The sequence below is a fragment of the Mustela nivalis genome, assembly GCF_964662115.1.
Source record: "Mustela nivalis genome assembly, chromosome: X".
Taxonomy (NCBI): domain Eukaryota; kingdom Metazoa; phylum Chordata; class Mammalia; order Carnivora; family Mustelidae; genus Mustela; species Mustela nivalis.
In genome coordinates, this window is record NC_139040.1 from 119,828,884 (window position 1) to 119,846,346 (window position 17,463).

General features: G+C 45.3%; 1 long non-coding RNA gene across 2 annotated transcripts in view; it reads left to right on the forward strand.

Annotated features, from left to right (window-relative positions):
- The window catches only part of LOC309856807, a 227,534-nt gene that overhangs the window by 190,137 nt on the left and 19,934 nt on the right, over nucleotides 1-17,463 (forward strand). For both annotated transcript variants that reach the window (XR_014307361.1, XR_014307362.1), the window contains one exon: nucleotides 68-865. This is a non-coding gene — a long non-coding RNA (uncharacterized lncRNA). The remainder of the gene's footprint in view (nucleotides 1-67; nucleotides 866-17,463) is intronic.

The window sequence follows — 17,463 nt, forward strand, 5'->3', positions numbered from 1 at the left end:
ACGAAGATGATTAGGTCATACACAGAAAAATAAGATAGTTTTCTCTTCTCTTTTTTTATTCTCATAGAAGTCTAGTGCGAAGAGAGCTGTGATGTACCACATATGGCTAACACTCCAGAAGGATTTCAAATCAAATGGGCTTCCCTCCGGACTTCCTGAAAGTGAGACCAGCTGCCGATACATGTAGCCAATTTGCCAACCATCTCCTTTTTAAAGAACAAGATGATTATGTGATCTCAAGGAAAGTCTTACAGAAGAGGCCACAGTTCTGGTTTTTAAAGGCTGTAATGGGTGCCGTGATTAGAGGAGAGCCGGGTGTCTCATAACTAACAGTAACACACTCTTGGCCCTAATTTGAATTGGGTGCTTATGCTTAAAGTCCAAAATAGCAATAGAAAAATGTGGAACTCAAACCATTGTCTCCAGATAAACATCTTGTAGTAACAATGACTTGAGAATGTTCGGAGTGCGGCGAGCTTGGACGTGGTCATGAAGCATCTGCGTGGCATTCTCTTTGATGAGAAACGAAGAGGAGAGAAAAAGCCACCAAGCGCCCTAAGGGAACACATCTTGGTTCTTCCCTTGCATCTTTGAAGGAGCTGAGATGTTCTCCAAGAAGAGAGGCTTTGGGCCGGATAGGTCAGGTCGTGGAGAGTTCATTTCAAGTCCCATTCTCAGCCTTAGAGACAGAGAGAGAGAGAGAGAGAGAGAGAGACAGACAGGCATACAGACAGCAAGAGCCCTGGACATCGACCCAGATGCAGAGGTGCAGTGTGTGAAGCGACACTTGCTGGGTACTGTCGCTGCCCCACAGGATACCCACGGAGAGCAGGCTGCCCCAGCTGACCGTCTGTAAGCGGCAAAGGTAGTGGAGAACCCAGAGGGAGTGACAACGGCGCTTATGATGGCGTGATTGATAAAACCTGATTGGGGTGGGGTGGAAACAGTGGAGGGCAAACAATGATGGCCAGCACAGATGGCTCATTCTAGAAGTTTGAGTGCAAAAGGGAATGAATGCATTAGTGCAATCTGTGGCATTGGATGTGGAATTGAGGGATGCGTGTGCGTTGTGAAGTGTCGGAGCTTTTACTTATGGTGTGTTTGCACAGCGGTCCAGCTTTCTCCAGTGCGCACGGGCAAATTGAGGAGATAGTTGCTGGGCTTGGTCCTTGAGGAGGGCAAGTGGTTGGGACTGGCGTCACGGGCCTGCGACCTATGGAGGCACGGCCCCACACTCTGAAAGGCCTGTTCCATGCTCTGTTGTTGCCCTCTGGAGATTGTTGATACTTGGACTTTTGTAAATAAAAAAGGGGAACTTGGGAGGTGCCAGGGGCTTGGAGCCTCAGCTCATGCGCGGTCCTGCCTTGTCCATCATCCTGGGGCAGGTTCTTAGACACTGGCTTCCGGCGGTCTGGTGCCGCAGGACCCACCTGGCCTCCCCCACATCCCTGCCCCACAACCAGAAAAACAGCTGGGTGGGAAGCGGAAGGTGGAAGGAAGAAGACAGGCCTGACTTGTGCTGAGTTGTGCTGTCAACATCCGCTCCCGGGGGGCCTTGGTACAGGCTGCGTGAGCTCAGGTGCCTACTCCCTGGGGAGTTTCAGGGCAGGCTGTGGTGGGAGCCATCTTGGCCCAGCGCTGGCACTGCCACGGCACGTCCAGGCAGCTTAACGGACGCTGCGTTCTGGTGGAGACAGGCTTCTCATCCACCCCAAGTTTGGTACCTTGTGTGCTCTGGTGCGCAGGTTTCAAGATCCCTGAGGGCCATCCGTCCGCCGTGGACTTAGGAGACACACCCATGGAAGGTGGGACTCGACTTGCTCGGAGCTCACCCCCGGTCTCAGGGCCATGGCTAGGCAAGGTGGCCAGTGGGAGACCAGGCCCAAGTGTGTGCAGCAAGATTTATGCTAGTAATCTAAACCCTTCATTTTTTCTATGTAGCCTGACGTTAAGCAGCAAATAAAAGCCCCATGACAAGTCAAGAGACAGAATGAGAAAGAAAGGAAAAATCTCTGTGTTTGAGTACCATTTCCCCTGCTTTTTAAGCAAGGTGTCCCACATTTTTAGTTTGCACCAGTCCCCGCAAGTTCTGGATTGAATTCTTCCTCTAGGTCAGGCACCGTGCTAGATGTTTTTATGTCAGTGATCTCATTTGACTTTCCGGGTAATTCTGCCCTAATGATCCTGTTCTTAGAACGGAGCAAGGGCATCCTTGAGCAAGCACGATGGTTAGGGAGGGATAGGAACTCAGGTCTGTTCTTTTCCTGGGAAGAACTCCGATATTCTCCAAGCAGCAGAAATGATGCGTGTCATGAGATAAGCCTTTATCTTTTTTTTAAAGACTTTATCTTCATATCAGTGCTTATCATCTTTAGTAGCTACTAATCTCTAAATAATTCTCTTTTTAATTCTTTCTGTAAAAAACATATAAAGGCTCAGATTTTTTTTTTTTTTCGAAGTGAGGTGGCTTTGCAGGGGCCAGTACTGCCAGAGTCAGAATGGTAGGTGTTTCTGGTTGGAGAGAGGAGGGCCAAGGTGGCCTATCTGCCCTTCCTTCTCTCTATTGGGCTGCCGGCAAATGGGAAACACCAGTTCTTGCTCAAAATCAAAAGCCTCATTTGCCAACCTTCATGGTGGAAAAAGCTCCCAACATGACGAGGAGCTAGAAGGAGGTACATGGCAATGAGTGGCATTCCCATTGTAGCGATATAAGATGTATAAACCCCTCCAGATCATAGGTGAGATAAAGTACAACACAACAATTAATAAATGATTTTGTTTTTAATATAATCTATTTATGTATTTAATATAATTTATATAATTGTATGTTTATTCCATTTAATTCTTTATTTTCACATTTCAAGCTTTTATCTAAAATTCCAGACAGGGGTGTCTGGGTGGCTCAGTCGGTTAAGCATCTGACTCTTGATTTCTGCTCAGGTCATGATCTCCAAGCTGTGAGATGGAGCCCCGCCTCGGGCTCCACAGAGTCTCTCTCTCCCTCTCCCTCTGCCCTCTCCTCCCCTCTCCCCTTCTCTAAAAAAAGATAATAGAAATAAATTCTAGGTAGTTAACATATAGTATGATCTTGGTTTCTAGAGTGGAATTTAGTGATTCGTCCCTCCCATATACCATCTAGTACTCGTCACAACAGGAATCCTGCTTAATATATTTAATTCATTGTTATTTAAATCAACCAGTTGACTCAACCCCGAAAATCGAACAGTCAGCTCTCGTGAGCCAGTGTGGGCCAGTGGAAGCTGTGTGGGCTGATTCGAGGCGCCGTGAAGCGGCACAGGTCGGCTCTAGCTCACCATTGCTTCCGAGGAGCTGAGCCGCAGAAGGGGCCGAAGGGTGTTTATGTGAGTTTCTGGGGGCGTGGGTACCCAAGGAGCTAGGATGTGGGGCTCCCCGTTTCAGAGCTTTAGCCAACACCCATCGCACCCATTTTCCTTTCCAGTTGATCTGAAGAACTTGCTGGATCTTTCTTGCTCAGCGTTTGCCCAGCTGCCCTGGCCGAGGCCGGAGGGAACCAGTTCTGCCCTGCCTGCAGCTGGAGTGGCTCTAGAGGAGCCCTGAGCCTGATCCCAGGGCCAAGGAAGGCATCCTGTCCTTGAGCCAGTTTTCTTTCTTGTTACGGACATCTCAGGGCAGAAACAAAACCTCAGAGCAGGAACAGCTCTAGGAAGCTGCTGGGCCCCTGCCCAGCTTCCAGATCTGGAAATGAGTCCCAGAGGATGCAAGGGGCTTGTGCTCCGTGCACTGGATGCCCGTGGACCTCCAGGGTCTCGGCCACGCTGCCTGTCTCTCCCCCCGCACAGTCCAGACAGTTTTGGAGAGTGGCTTCTATAGCAGGCCTCACGCTACGTGCTGGGGACTCGCCAGTGACAAGCCTGCCATGGAGGCTGTGTAGGGGCAGGGGTCAGGGGTCCACTGCAGGGCGCGTGAATAAGAGGCTGGATCCAAGCAGACGTGGGTCTGGATCTTGGCTCTGCCATTCACTAGCTGCAGGACCAATCACTTCGGTCCTCGGCACCTCCATCCTTGTTCTCTTATGTGGAGAAAACTGTGCTTTCCTTGGGGGTTGTTGTGAGGCTCTGATGGGGTCATGTACGTGCCTGGGCCAAGGTAAGAGTGTTGTGAGAAGAGAGGCGCCCACGGGAACATCCGGTTGTTGGGCCGCCCTGAACGGTGGCAGGGGGAGGTGCTGGAACCCACTCACCTTTGCTCCGCCTGCCGGCGACTGCCAGCTCCTGCTCCCAGCTCCCCCGGGGCCCACGGTGGTCCATTTTCCTTCCGCCTAACCCGGGGCCCCATAGTCTTATTCCTGGAGCCAGGCCTGGCACCGGCCATGTTCCAGAAGGCCCTGCCCATTCTCCTTGAGCACACAGTGCCTGCCAGGGGGTTCGGCCGCCTGCTTCCCTAGAGACAGGCAGCCTGGATGGGGGCAGCACACCCTTTGTTCTTAACCCCCTGCTAGGGCCCAAGAGGCCCAACGCTGTCCAACTGGGAGGCCAGTGGCCCCGGTGCTGAGTGGAAACACGGTGGGTGCTCTGCCTGTCCTGCTGCCAGGCCTGGGAAACCCAGGAAGGTGAACACGCCAGCGTGTACTGTGCCTGCACCAGGCTCAGGACAGCCGAAGGCCAGCTGTCTGGAAAAGCACATCCGGTCCTACGCACACGAGAGACCCTGCCGTGTGCCCCCTTGCCTTCGGCATTGCCTTTATGAGCCAGAGCAGCCTAGACAAGCATGGGCATATGGGCATATCCACACATCTCTGCTGCTCCCCACTGTCCCCTGAGGCTGATGGGGGTGGGGCAGCCTCCTAGAGGAGGGTCGTGAGTCTGGACAGACCGTCCGGACACAGGGAAGCTGATAGGACTTCAGAGATTCCCTTCTCCCAACACCCAGGGTACCGGGCAGTACCCAGAGTCCGCCACACATCGGTCCCTGGCTGCCAGGAGCCTTAACATGAATCCAAAGCTGTTTCCTGTCCAGCTCCACATTTAGGGGCTGCCAACAGGGAAGCCCCTTTGGACTCTGAAACGTGGCTTTCCCGGGCTTCCTGCTGGCAGAGAAGATGCCAGAGTCCAGGTCTCTGCCTGCCAGCAAGCTGGGCCACAGCGGTGACAGCAGGCACCATCCTTGCAGAGGCCCTGGAACACCAAGGCCTCTGAGGGCAGGCTGCGAAAGTGTGAGAACGCAGACTCGGACTCCCTGTCCCCCTCCAGCACCTCAAAGTTGCTGTTAGTCCCCCCCCCCCCCACTTTGACATCTGAGTGCTGAGCCAGCGGAGGGGTCGCAGCGCCCTCTCCTCAGCCCCTTCCACCTTCACTCCCTCCGGTGGGCCTAGGCCCGTCTTCTTTCACTCTGTTTCCACGCCGCTCACCGCCCCCTCAGAATGTGTGCTCTTCTTCGGGAGCAGCTTACTGCTTTCTGTCAAGAGCGTCACGGCACAGAAAGAAGAGGGCCGGACTCTGCGGAAGCCTGGCCCAGGCGGCAGAAGCTTCTGAGCCCCAGACCCTACCTGGCCCAATGGGGCTGCCGCTTGAGCTGACCTTAGGAGGTGTCCCCAGCAGTCGCCCTGGGCCCGTGCTGCCACAGAGGGCCTGCCCTTCACCCTGATGGAGATATCCCGACCCCCATGAAGGGTTCAGATGGGAAGAGAAATGCCACAGGGGAGGAGGCTGCTGGCCATTGTGTATCATCCGTAGAAAAGTGTGGCCAGGAGGAGCAGGGGTGGGGGTGGGGTGTTCCTGGGGGAAGTGGCCGGCATCTGGGCATAAGGTGTTCAGGAGCCTCCACTAGGAAATGAAAAGCTGCTGCCCTGGAGGCAAGAAGAGGAGGGAGGTGAGAACGGGCAGTGGGGTACAGCTGGACCCCCTCCCCGGGAAAAGACAGTGGGGCAAGTGGGGGGGAGGGGAAGTGGCTGCACCCCGGCCAGGGGTCCGGAGGACCGCTGCTTGTGTGTTGGCATTTTGCCTCCTGAGACCATTTCTGCTGGGGAAGATGGAGCTTCAGGAAAGTCAGCCAGCCCTGACGTCTCTTTGGTGGCTGAGTGTCCCAAGTGGAAGGAGAAAGTCCCCGCACAGGAAGTGGTGAGCAGGCCGTTGCGGGGGACAGAGCCAGTCAATGCCCCCATCCTAAACTGCAGAGACCCCCCCCCCCCCCGGCCAGCCTGGGCAGTGAGAGTCCTCTGATTCCTCCAAGTGGGAGGCTGGAGCCAGAGTATCAGCAGCCATCGGCACCTGGTCTTTAAAAAAGGGGACCTGAAAGCCCCGCGGCTGGTTTTGCCAGCCCCCAAGCAGGAAGGAGGCCTCCACGGTGGCGGGAGGGAAGGAGGTGGATCGGTGGGTCTAAGACATCTCCAGACTGTCCAGCCATAGTTCCAGGAAATTCTAGCCTCTGGAGGATAAGCTCCCCTCAGAGAGGAAGAAGTAGAAGTGGAGTTGCTAAGCAGCCGGCAGAAACTAGATGTCCCCAGACCAGGCGGTGATCCCGGGGACAAGCCTGGGAGCCGTACTGGTGTGCTGACCACACGGCGTGAGTGCGATGGGCCGGCAGATTGGCCCTGGGAGTGCTTTGGCGGTTCCTTAGCTTCTTTGTGCATTGTCCTGAGGCACGTAGGGCTGAAGGCAAAGGAACTCCCTGTTCAGTGTGTGGCTGTGGTCCCCAGGCAGTGTCTCAGGACCCTGGATGGAAGTGGCCCCCCGCTGGCTGCCTAGCCTTCGTTTCCAGGGTTGCTCACTTCTCTGGAGGGCAGCGCCTCTTCCCCAAAGTACCTGCTCAGATTACCTCAGTGGGAGACCCACTCACCACAGCCAGGATTCTCTCTGTGGCAGAAGGCAGCCCAGGGAATAAGGCATCATTTCCGGGATGGCGCTGCGGGCTGGTTTCCTGGACATGTGACCTGTGCCGTCCCTCAGGGCCAAGGCATCAGAAGGGCACATTGCTTGGTTTAATGCTCTGCTGTTGGTATCTTGGGGTTCTGGATAATTTTTGAATAAGGGACTCTAATTTTCACTCTGTACTGGGCTCCCCAAATTATGTAGCTGGTCCTATAAGTGCAGATGGGAACCAGTGCATAAGTAAGGGGTCAGCTTTAGCTAAGAACAGACAATTCATTTGTTGTAGAGGAGGGAGAAAGCAGTCACAGGGAGGTTGGTGGGTGTGGTGGTGGGAACCTAAGGGACTGTTCCCTGACTGCTAGTACATTTCCAGTGGAGTAAGAAACAAGGTCATCGGGTGATGGTGCAAAAGAGGGAGAAGTGTCTGTGGTTTGAAGAAACAAGATCGTCTATGAAGGTGGACTGATTGGGTCTTTCCCAACATCTGGGATGATTCATGGGCCCCCTTGGGGGGGCACTGTGTTTAGAGGGTCTGAGAGGGTCAACCGGCTAAAAGGACTTCCATCGTACCCAACAAAGAGCTGCTGGAGCCAGCCTTGACAATAGTTGTCCAATGTGGGGGAAGAACATCAACAACAGCCCATCCAGCTGAGGGGGGAGCTGACAGAGTCGTCCCAACAGCCCCCACCGGTCCCTGAATGGGAAAACCATGATGATTTCTGAACTGCAGGTGGCCAAAGAAAAATCAGTGAACCTGCTCTTATGAAGGATGTTAGTGGTCTCTATGGTGCCTCATCCCTTGGCCAGTCTTTGGACCTCATCCAACTTGACCCATCAGCAATAGTGACAATGTTGATCACCATCTCTGCCTTTAAACTCCTTATTTGGTCTCTGAGACGCCACCCTCTCTTGGTTTGCCTTTTTCTTACTGGCTTCTCCTTCCCACCCACCTGCCCTATACTTCCTTGTCTTCCCAACCTCTAATCTTTGGAGTACCCCCAGACTTGGTCTTCGTGTTTCTTGTCATTGCCTCTCACTCCCTAGGTGATTTTATCCAAGCCCATGGCCTAAAGCACCACCTGGATACTCATGCTTCCCACATTGGTATCTCTAGCTCAGACCTTTCTTCTAAACTCCCTACTTGTATATATACCTGCCTAGCTACTGGACGTCTTGATTAGGAGGCCTAACATACATCTCAACTTAACATATCTACATATCTGCCCTGCATACTTCTTCCTCTCATTGAACACCCAAAACCTGCTATCACTGCTTCCCAGAAAGATAGACCCTCTACCACCACCCACCCCTCAGCCAACTCCCCACCGAGCTTATTCACTCCCACTTTAAATTCTGATTGGTAGAGCCTAGGTCACATGTCTGCTCCCCAGCCTCAAGGGAGGCTGGGAGAATGAATTATGACTTTGAGAAGGGAAATTCTCCAGACAGAGAAGTGTTTTCAAAGATGCTGAGTAGCGGGCCACCTGGGTGGCTCAGTTGGTTAAGTGTCCGACTCTTGATTTTTTCAGCTCGGTTCCAGATCTCAGGGTCATGAGACCATGCCCTCTGTTGGGCTCTCCACTCAGTGGGGAGTCTCCTAGAGATTCTCTCTCTCTGACCCTCCCTTCCAAGATAAATAAATAAATCTTAAAAGATGCTGAGTAGCCACAACTTAAAATTTCCTCATATTTTTAAGGAAATATGAGTACTGACTCTCTCTAGAGTTTTCTGATTTTCTCCTAATATTTCATACCTGAATCTACTACATCTAGACCATTAGCTTTTTTTTTTTTAACCTCCAGCAGTCTGCCTTAGTCAAGTCTATCCAATAACTCTCAAGCTTTTTATTGTCTTTTTTATATCGATTTAGGTCACATCTAATTAGGTTATAGTGGTCTAATAACAACTATAAGCATAAACAGTTTTGAGAACAAATTTACCTCACTCTTGGCTAAATATTCAACTCAGGCATGACAACAGAAGCATCCTGACATTTGACAGAGTAGCCTTTTAGCCCTGAGCAGTTTCTGGCTCTGGGTGTTAGTCCTGCTTCTGGTGGCGAGTATTAGTTAAGGCAAGTCAAGTAAGCAGAGACGGGTTAAGAGAACTTCCATAGCTTACTTACTGCTCTTACGAGAATGGTGACTTCACATTTAGTATCTATCTGGATTCCCTTTTGACATTAAACACCTTGGGCTCCTATGTGTCTCCTGCCCCTCACACTCAGGGAAAGGCTGGTTCTTTTCTCTTCCAGAACCCTTTGTTGACACATCAGTCTGTTGCTCTCTGGAGAAATAATGTGCACCTTTAGCCCAATTCTGAAACCATCTGACTGCAGAGAAGAATAAATTTTATAGATAGACTGATAAACAGCTAGATAGCTAGAATCAAATATCATATATCAAGCGTTAAATATATATTTATTAATATTAATAATTAGCTAAAATTAATACTTATTAAATACCATATTTATTATATCGATATATAAATATATATGTAAATAAATACATATATCTCAACTAATCAGACACTTCCGAAAGTAAGTAAAGGGGGCACTATAAAAACTAGGATAGGACAACAAGTGTAAAAACCAAGGTGTTTTGTCTTGGTACAGTGGAACGCTCGATAAGCCTGATGTGTAGGTGCTCACGCAATGACAGTCTTCTCCAAAGTTCCCAGAGAGGCTTACAGGGACTGTCAACATGGTGAATTTTGCTTATTGTATGTCATATGACTGATGCAGTGATTTTAGGGATTGGGATAAATGATTTTTGCTGTGCTACAGTAGCATTCCAGAAAGATAGACTGCCCGGGATAGACACACAGGGATAATGTGATCCTATCTGGTAAGATTTTGTTCCATTTCTGGAAAACCAACATCTGGTTCTGGTTCCAAACCACTGAATTCTGGTATTTACTTAGACTGTGCCAGCTTGGAGAATTGAATGGTGATGGATACCAACTTTATTTATGCTTTAAAATGCCGTACCCTGCAATTGCATTGTGTATTGTATAACTCCAAGATTGATGAGGTGTACCTGGACCAATGATGCTTTGAGTCTTCCCAGCCCAGGTGCCAAACTTTGTGAATGAGTGAGCTTTCAGATGATTTCCACCCCAGCCATCTGTATTCATCTGAGAGATCCTGGGCCAAAACCTGCCCAACCGAGCCAATCTCAAGTTCTTGACCCATAGAAACTGAGAGAGATAATAAATTATTGTTACTGTTTGAAGCCACTAAGTTTATGGGTGATTTGGTAGGCATTAATAAATAACTAGAACAGGTACTTATATGTTCTTTCAACAGAGTGTCGAACAATCAATGAATTTTATGAGTTGGAGCTTCAAGGGAGGGCTCACTGATGAAGACAACAATTTAGGGGAGAACCTAAATATATATGGTGCTTAAAAGGGCTGAATATGAAGCCAGAGGCTAGTGCATTAATGAAAAAGATGAAGGAGGGACCCTCCAAGAGTTAAGACTTTGTTTCCCAAACCCCACTTTCTCATGGCTCTCCTCTGTCTCACTGGCCATTGCCTCTCAGTGTCTTTGCTATTTTCTCCTCATGTGTGTGGTCTCTAAACTTTGGAGTTCCAGGTCTCAGACCAGACTGCTTCTCTCTTATACCTATATTACCTAGGCAATCTTATCTAAACTCATAACTAAATACTATCCACGTGCTGATGGGTCCTTCCTTTGATTCTCCAGAGCTAATCTTTCTTCTTAACTCTAGGCATATGTATCCAGCTGCCTGCTCTACATCTTCACTCTACTAGGAATCTCAGACTCAATCTATCTAAAGCCAAACTCCCAATTTTCCAACATGCTCCTCTTTCAGTCTTCCCCATTTCAGTAAATAATGAATCCATCATTCAAATGGCCTGGGAAACATCTGGAGTTATGTTTGGATCCCTCCATTTATTTCACTGATTCATTTATTCATTCATTATTCACAAATTAATTTATTTGCTGATGTTTGATCCATCAGCAAATTCTTTTGGTTCTACCTTCAAATTACACCGAGAAACAGCCCACCTCTCATCATTTTTACCACTTCCTCTATATTCCAAGTCACCATCAGCTCCCATCTGGTAGATGAAGGTGATGAAGAAAGATAGTGGTACACTCAGAAGATAACGACTCAAAACGGGAGTTAAAAATTTTTCTTAATTAAATCAAACTTTTTATTTAAGATAATCATAGATTCTCATGCAGCTAAATAATAAAGAGAGGTTTGGGGTTTCTCCCAGTGGTAAGAAAATCACAACAAAGATAATGACTTTGATATGGTAGAGATACAGAACATTCTCATCACCACAGGGATCCCTCAATTGTCCTTTCGTAACCACACCCACTTTTCTCCCACCCCTGCCTGCATCCCAACCCTAACCACTGGCAACCATCACTCTGTTCATTTCTAGAATTTTGGTCATTTAAAAAATGTTATATAAATGTTATCATGCAACTTATAATCTTTTTGGATTGGTTTTCCCCCCCACTCAGCATAATTCCCTGTAGATTCATCCAAGGTGGTTTTGTGTCTCAATAGTTTATTCCTTTTTATTGCTGAGTAGTACAATAGCTTGTGTAACAATTCACCTGTGGTAGGACATCTGGGTTGTTTCCTGTTTGGGGTTGTTGTGAATAAAGCAGCTATGGACATTCGTGTACAGGTTTTTGCATGAACGTAAGTTTTCATTTTTCTGGGATAAATGCCCAGCAGTGCAATTGTTGAATCATATGATACTTGCATGTTTCATTTTTTTCAAATAATCATCAAACTATTTTCCAGAGTAGCTGTGCTATTTTACATTCCCAGCAATAGTTTGAGTCAACCAGTTTCTCTGCATCCTTGCCAGCATTTGGTGCTGTCACTGTTTTTAATTTTAGCCATTCTGATAGAGGCAGTAATATCTCATTGGGGTTTTTTTTTTTTTGAAGTTTTAATTAATTTATTTTTTTGAGAGAGAGAGAAGAGAGAGAGTAACAGTGGGGCAGCAGAGGGAAAGGGAGAAGCAGGCTCTCTGCTGAGCAGAGAGCCCAATGTGGGGCTTAATCCTAGGACCCTGGGGTCATGACCTGAGCTGAAGGCAGACATTTAACTAACTGAGGCAACCAGACACCCCTCATGGTGGTTTTAATTTGCATTTTCCTAATGGTTTATGATCTTGAACACCTTTTCTTGTGCTTACTTACCATCTGCATATCCTCTTCTGTGAAATGTCTGTTCATGTCTTTTCTCATGTTTTAATTGGATTGTTTGTATTATACTGTTGGTTTTGAGAGTCCTTCATGTATTCTAGATGCTGTCCTTTGCTGAATATGTGCTTTGCAAATATTTTCTCCCAGTCTATAGCTTGCCTCTGCATCCTTTCACAGAGCCCAAAGGTTTGTAATTTTAATGAAGTCCAACTTATCAGTTTTGTTTTTTTTTTTTGAGAGAGAGAGATAGAGAGGTTTGGGGGAAGAGGGAGGGAAAGAGAGAATCCCAAGCAGGCTCCATGACCAGCACAGAACCCAATGAGGAGCTCAATCCCATGACCCAAGGTCATGACCTGAGCTGAAGTTAAGAGTTGGATGTTTAACTGACTGAGCCATCCAGGTGCCCCTATCCTTCTTTTGAACTGTTTTTATACCTAGATCCTTTACCTTTCCATATATTGTAGAATAATTTTGTCCATATCTACAAAAAGTTATGCTAGGATTTTGATAGGAATTTCAGTAAACCTATATATCAAGTTGGTGAGCGCTGACTTTTTTTCAGTGTTAAATCTTTTAATCGTGGGCATGGTATGTCTATGTGTATCTTATTGGATTTCTTTCATCAGTGTTTTGTAGTTTTCAGCATAAAAGTCCCACACACACTTTCTTAGATTTACACATAAGTATTTACTTTAGGAATCATAAATGATATTGTATTTTTAATCTCAGTGTTTGTGTGCTCATTGCTAGTATACAGAAATGTCATCAGCTTTTGTAAGTTCCTCTTGTATCATGCCACTTTTCTCAAACTTACTTATTTGTCCTAGGAGTACTTTGTAGATTTCCTGGAATTTTCTACCTAGACAATCGTGTCATCTGCAAATAGGGAAGGTGCATTTTTTTCTTCCCAAACTCTATGCCTTTCCTTTCTTTTTCTTTCCATATTACACTGGCTAGAACCTCCAGAACTATGTTGCATAAGAGTTGTAAGAGCAAATATTCTTACTTTCTTCCTGGTCTTAGGGAGAAAGCAGTCAGTCTTTCATCATTAATTATTAGCTGTAGTCTTTTGGTAGATGTTCTTTATCAAGTTGAGGAAGTTCCCCTCTATTCCTAGTTCTGAGATTATTCTTTTATTGTGAATGGATGTTGAATTTTGTCAGATGTTTTCCCTGCATTATTTGACATGATCATGTGATTTATATTCTTTACTGTTATTGTGGTAGACTACACTGATGGATTTTTTTTTTAAATTTTGGGCTTTCTTTATTTTTTTTAAGATTTTATTTATTTATTTGATAGAGATTACAAGTAGGCAGAGAGAGGGGAGGAAAAAGCAGGCTCCCTGCTGAGCAGAGAGCCCGATGTGGGGCTCGTTCCCAAGAGCCTGAGATCATGACCTGAGCAGAAGGCAGAGGCCAGGTGCCCCAACACTGATTGATTTTTTAATTTGAACCAGCCTCGCATCCTAGGAATGAGCCCCACTTGGTCATGGTGTATGGTTCCTTTTGTATCTTGGTAAATTTATTTGATAAAATATTGTTAAAGATTTTGGTTTTTATATTTATGAAAGAGAGGGGTTTTGTTTTGTTTTGGTACTCTTTTTATCTGGTTTATTATCTGGTTAATACTAGTTTAATAAAATGAACTAAGCAGTGTTTCTTCCTCTTCCATTTTCTGGAAGAGATTGTATAGAATTAGTGTTAATTCTTTAAACATTTGGTAGTATTCTCCAATGAAGCTATCTGGGCCTGCAGATTTCTTTCTGGAAAGTTTTAAAATTATAGATTCAATTTCTTTAATGGCTATAGGGCTATTCATATTATTTGTTTCATATTGGGTGAGTTGTACTACTTTTCCCACTGAGCCACCCAGGCACCCCTAGAAGTGTGTTTAATTTCTAACTGGAGATTTTCCCATTATCTTGTAGTTACTGATTTCTAGTTTGAATCCATTATGGTTGGAGAACATACTTTGTGTTATTTCAATTCTTATAAATAAGTTGTGGCTTTTTTAATGCCCAGAATACTGTCTATATATATTATCCATGGACAGTTGAAAATAATGTGTATTTTTCCATTGTTGGGCAAAGTGTTGTATAAATATCCATTAGATCCTGTTGCTTGGTAGTGGTGTTGGGTTCTTTGACATCCTTCCTGATTTCCTGTTTAGATGTTCTATCAACTGCTGAGAGTGGGGTACTCTAGCTTCTAAATATGATGCTAGATTTGTCTATTTCTCTTTTCAATTACATCATTTTATTACTTCACAGATTTGTCAGCTCTGTCATTTGATTCATACACATTTAAGATTGCTATGTGTGCCTGGTGGGTTGACTCTTATTGTCTTGTAATGTCCCCCTCTGTGTCTGGTAATTTTCTTACTTTATAGTCTCACTTTATCTAATATCAATGTAGCCAATTCTGTTCTCTTTTGACTGTTTACATAGTATATCTTTTCCCACCATTTACTTTCAGCCTACCTATGTCATTATATTTGAAGTTCATTATAGTTGTGTCACGTTTTTCAATCCACTATGCCAATTTTAGTCTTTTAACTGGTATATTTAGACCAATTACATTTAATGTAATTATTGGCCTGTTAAGGCTTCAGTCTCCATTTCATTTTTTTTTAATTTGTTCTCTGTGTGTATCATGTCTATTTTGTTTTCCCTGCCCTCCTGTGGGTTATGTAAACATTTTTTAGAATTTAATTTTGGGGTAGCTATATAGAGTCATTGAGTGTATGCTGTATAGCCCTTTTATTTTTTTTTTTTTGTGTATAGCCCTTTTAGTAGATGCTTTAGACATTGCATTATATATACATAGCTTATCAGAATCTGCTAGTCATTTTTACCAATTCTAGTGAAGTACAGAAACCTTAGCTGCCTTTACTCTCCTTTGTTTAGAGTATAATTGTCTTAAATATTTTTCTGCATACATTTAGAAACCCATCAGATAGTTTTATAATTTTTGCCTCAATTATGAAACATAATTGAGAAGACTAAAAAGAAAGAAAATGTATTTACCCACATTTTTCTCTTTCTCTTGTACTTCCTTCCTTCCTGATGTTCTGACTCCTTTTATCATATCTATTCTGTTTAAAAAATTTACTTTGGTCACTCTTTTAAGATAGGTCTGCTGATGACAGTTTCTCTTAGTTTTTCATCATCTGAGAATGTCTTGATTTCCTCTTTTCCTCTTCATTCTTGATGGATAATTTTACTGGATATAGAATTCTGGATTGGCAGTTCTTTTTTCTTTCAGTACATGAAAAACATACTGTTTTATTTTAGCAGTTTAATAATGATTTCTGATGAGAAACATGCAGTTGTTTGAATTATTTCCCCCCATAGGTAGTGTGCTGTTTCTCTCTCACTGCTTTCAAGATTTATCCTCACCTTTGACTTTCAGAAGTTCTACTACTATATGATGTGGTGTGGCAGTTTCTTTGGTTTTATCCTGTTTGAGGCTTGCTCAGTTTCTGAAATTTATAGATTTATTTATTTCACCATATTTGGAGAGTTTTCAGCTATTATTTCTTTAGCATTTTTCCATCCCCATCCTCTTCTCCTCTCCATCTGAGACTCCAGTGACCCAGATGTTAGACCTTTTGTTATACTCCCATAGTTCCTTGAGACTCTGTTCATATTTCTTGGTCTTTTTTTCCCTCTTTTATTCAGATTTGGTAATCTTCGTTGTTCTTTCTTTAGATTCACCAGTTCTGTCCTCTATCCTCCTTTCCATCCTGCTATTGAGCCCATCTGTTGAGTTTTTAATTTTGGTCCCTATATTTTCAATTCTACAATTTCCATTTAGTTCTTCTTTATATCTTCTCTCTCTTTGCTGAGACTTTCTATTTCCTTGCTGATACTGCTTGCATTTTCATTGCTTTAGTCTTGTTTGTAATTGTTCTTTGAAGCATTTTTATGATGGCTGCTTTTGTCTTTGTCATATCATTCTAACAGCTTTTCCATCTGTGTTGGCATCTTTTGATTGTCTTTTTTATTCAAATTGAGATTTTACTGGTTCTTTTTATGAAGAATGATTTCTTTTTTTTTTTTTTTTTTTTACTGAGACCTGGACACTTCTGCTGTCGTACTCTGGCTTTTACTGAAACCTTCTGTTTTAGCTGGCTTCCTGATACTGCTCAGGCAGAAGCAGGAGAGGCACTTTATTCCTGCTTGGTGAGTAGAAATTCCGGTTCCCCACTTAGCTTCTGTTGTCATCCTAGGGGAGTTCCAATTCCCCACAAAGCCTTCCCTGACACTTGGGGTGGTTGTCTCCTTACCACTGGATAGTGGGGAAACTACACTAGGACTCCCAGGGGGGAGGAGAGAGAGGTGCCTCATTCTGGCTGGGTGAAGATAGGGTTCCAGGCTTCCCACCTGATTTCCACCAACACTGCACAGGATGTGTGTTTGTTACCACCAAGTGGGGAAGAAAGACATGGCTGCCTATTCCCTACTCAGCTTCCTCTGACTGCTCTGGTGAGAGGGGTCCCAGTTACAGCCATGCAATGGTGGAAGTCTAGACTACAGTTCTTTCTGTGGTGTTTGACCAGAGTAAAGTAGTTATTTTCTAAATGTTCCATCTTGTGAGACGGTCCCTTTCGTGGTACTTTGACTGGCAATAGCAGGTTTTTATTTGTTATTGTTGTTTTTTGTTTTGTGTGTGTGTGTGTGTGTGTGTGCGCGCGTGTGTGTACCCTGGCTGTGCTCCAGACTGTCAGCTTCTTCAGCTCCAATTCTGTGCTATAGGAGGCAAAAAGAAACTTCACAGACTTCATGACATTGTTGTTCTTCAAGGTCAGAGCTCCCTGGCTAGTCTGCCTTCCTTTCTCCACCTTTCAGAGGCTTTTTATGTTTGTTTTACATTTAATGTCTAGGGTTGTTAGTTGTACCTAGTGGGAGGAATAAGGAAAAGTATATCCACTCCATCTTCCTGAAAGTGGAAGTTCCCCAGAAGTTTTTTATATAAAGGTTTTCATATAAATATGGGGGAGAAGTGAATGATGGTATCATCTTCATGAAATGCAGTAGAATAAACAACATCTGTCTAAGGGAGTTCTAGGAAGTAGGGAGCTTCATCGGAGAGCCAGGCTTCAATTACCTCTAGTTGGTGCAGGAACCGGCATCTGCAGGGTTGCTTGCTATGGAAGGGGACATCAGAATTCCAGCGAACACTGTGTAAAGGATTGGGAGGGACAGGAAGAGTAGGAGAGGTAAAAAGCAAACAAACAAACAAACAAACAAACCTGGGCTGACATTATGGGAAGGGAGAGAGGACCTGTGAGGTTTATATTTGAGAGGTGACACAGGTGTGACAAGCAGATTGACTGCTTTAGCAGTCACAGATAAATTTGGTGTCACATCAGAACCTGATCACAGTGCACTCTTAGTGGTCGGGAAAT